Below are 3,017 nucleotides of genomic sequence, written 5' to 3'. Positions count from 1 at the left end.
TTTAGTACATCCTCGATCTAAAAAAAATTTTTTAGTACATCCTCGATCTAAAAAAAATTTTTTTAGTACATCCTCGATCTAAAAAAATTTTTTTAGTACATCCTCGATCTAAAAAAATTTTTTTAGTACATCCTCGATCTAAAAAAAATTTTTTTAGTACATCCTTGATATGAAAAAAATTTTTTTAGTACATCCTCGATCTAAAAAAATTTTTTTAGTACATCCTCGATCTAAAAAAATTTTTTTTTAGTACATCCTCGATCTAAAAAAATTTTTTTAGTACATCCTCGATTTAAAAAAAATTTTTCTAGTACATCCTCGATCTAAAAAAAATTTTTTAGTACATCCTTGATATGAAAAAAAATTTTTGTAGTACATCCTCGATCTAAAAAAATTTTTGTAGTACATCCTCGATCTAAAAAAATTTTTTTAGTACATCCTCGATCTAAAAAAAATTTTTTTAGTACATCCTCGATCAAAAAAATTTTTTTAGTACATCCTCGATCTAAAAAAAAATTTTTTAGTACATCCTCGATCTAAAAAAATTTTTTTAGTACATCCTCGATCTAAAAAAAATTTGTTTGTACATCCTCGATCTAAAAAAAAATTTTTTAGTACATGCTCGATCAAAAACATTTTTTTTAGTACATCCTCGATCTAAAAAAATTTTTTTAGTACATCCTCGATCAAAAAAAATTTTTTTAGTACATCCTCGATCTAAAAAAAATTTTTTAGTACATCCTCGATCTAAACAAAATTTTTTTAGTACATCCTTGATATGAAGAAAATTTTTTTAGTACATCCTCGATCAAAAAAATTTTTTTAGTACATCCTCGATCTAAAAAAATTTTTTTAGTACATCCTCGATCTAAAAAAAATTTTTTTAGTACATCCTCGATCTAAAAAAATTTTTTTAGTACATCCTCGATCAAACAAAATTTTTTTAGTACATCCTGGATATGAAAAATTTTTTTTAGTACATCCTCGGTTTAAAAAAAATTTTTCTAGTACATCCCATTCACAATCATCCGACGGTGCGGTCCAATCGATCCCAGGTGGAAACCTTTCGCGTACACACCCATTCTCTCTCACTCTGTTACGCTGTCCTTGTATTTTTTGTGCGTGTGTGTCACGAAACCAGCCAAGTGCATCTTCGTCCCCGCGAGTGTCCACGAAGGCCCGGTTTTTATCATTTTATTCCCCACTGTATTGTTTTCCGCGCACATTTCGCGCCCAAGTGTGTAGTTATTCGATTGTCCCTTAAGCGTGTGTGAAGCGCGTGCATTTGCGAAAAAAAAATGTCGTCCAAGGTGCAAGAAAATGGCAGTGCCACCAGCAACCCAAGTACCGCTTCAAGCAACACCAGCTCGATGGCCGGGTTGCCTCATCTCGAGTCCCTCGATCGGATGTTGAAGTTGCCGGTGGTGGATGTGACCTGGCAGCAGACGCAAAACGTGTACGGGCGCGTTAAAGACTGCAACCCACTGCTGACGTGGGCTCTCGGTACAGCAGAGGATGTCGTGTGTCGAGCTGTCACCACTCGTCCAGAAGCTTGACCGGCCACTCCAGCTGGTGGACCAGACGTTGGTTAAGGGCATCGACAAGCTGGAGGTGAACGCCCCCATCATCAGGGAACAACCGGCCGAGACGTACGAAGGTGATGGAGACGGTCAAGCCACACATCGAGAAGGTGTGTGAATTGCGGTCGGCATCACAACAACGTGCTGCCTCGCTGAAGGATCTCTCCTGGCGTAAGGCGAACGAGGTGTTGGCAACACAGTACGGCACCCTGGCGGTCAACAGCGTCGACACAACGGCACAGCTGGCCGAACGTCTGCTCGACTACTACTTCCCGAAGTCGGAGAGTGACACCGATGACGATAATGTACCCATCTCCGCCAAGGATGATCCCGTGCTGCACACGGTGCAAACCGTTGGCCGGCTCTCGAACAAGCTCGCCCGCCGGTTCTACCGTACCGTCTCGACACAGGTGAAGTCCCTGCTCATCGCCGTGCTGCACCTGACCCAGTACCTCAACTTCATCAACGAGAAGCGGCAGGCGGTCGAGAGTGGCCACAAGGCCACAGTGGGGCAGCCAGGAACAAATCGCGGTCATAAGTATTTTTTGTCAGAATTGCTTGGTTTTTTTGCTTACAAAAAGGTGTTGAATGTGTTGACCAATTACTCATTTAAGACGATTATTGGAAGCGGACATCCAGAGCGTGCCACTTGCATCTGCAAATACTATGTTGATAACGCCATGATTCAAGCATTTCATGTACATATGTCATAGCCCCGGGTGCATCGGCACTAATTCTTCACGTTCTACGTTTATGTGTGAATTTTTCACGTTTATTCGTATTTCTTTTAGGACATAAATTTTAATATTGAAACATAATAGCTGTGCTTAATGTTGAAAAGTTGCATTTTAAAATCAAGCGTTATTTCGTCACCCAAAACTTGGGTGACGCGGCACGCAAGGTCTTATAGATGCTTAACGTTTTAGCAAATAATTTGAATTTAGTATGTTTTATTTTATAAGAAAAAATCTTCTGTTACTTCTGTTGTTCAAAATTTAGCTTTTTATTACATCTTCTACTGTTCATTTGTTCATCTCCTTCATCAATTTCTGCATTCTCGACTTCATGTAAAGCCATGTCTACAGGATTTTCATCATCTGCTGTCCATAGCTCAGGGCCTGTCATACAAGAGTCATCGTCATTTAGAAAGAATTTTTCAAACTACTTGAATGTGTCTTCTAAAGCATACACTCGTGATGATTGTTCTTGCGTGAGTGGTTCTGTCCCGTCTGAAGCATTTGTGACGTGATTCTAATGCTGCTTCTCCTACACATCCTATGGGTACAGGAGAATGTAATATGATGTCTCGTGCATGAGTTGCTGGCATTTTTTTTTACCAATTATACAACTCCAAACACTTTCTATAGGTAGCATTACAATATTTTCCAACTGCTGCAGCATCTATAGACTTCTATAGGCAGCTGATGACTGTAAGAA

The 3,017-nt window shown here is 39.3% G+C and overlaps 1 pseudogene; it reads left to right on the top strand.

Moving 5' to 3' along the window:
• Positions 1-1,298: 1,298 nt before the first annotated feature.
• LOC128730061 (lipid storage droplets surface-binding protein 2-like) lies at positions 1,299-2,378 on the top strand (annotated as a pseudogene).
• Positions 2,379-3,017: the final 639 nt, after the last annotated feature.

The sequence above is a fragment of the Anopheles nili genome, unplaced genomic scaffold (genome assembly GCF_943737925.1).
Source record: "Anopheles nili unplaced genomic scaffold, idAnoNiliSN_F5_01 U_low_cov_2, whole genome shotgun sequence".
Classification (NCBI taxonomy): Eukaryota; Metazoa; Arthropoda; class Insecta; order Diptera; family Culicidae; genus Anopheles; species Anopheles nili.
This window is presented reverse-complemented; position numbering and strand designations above follow the sequence as displayed.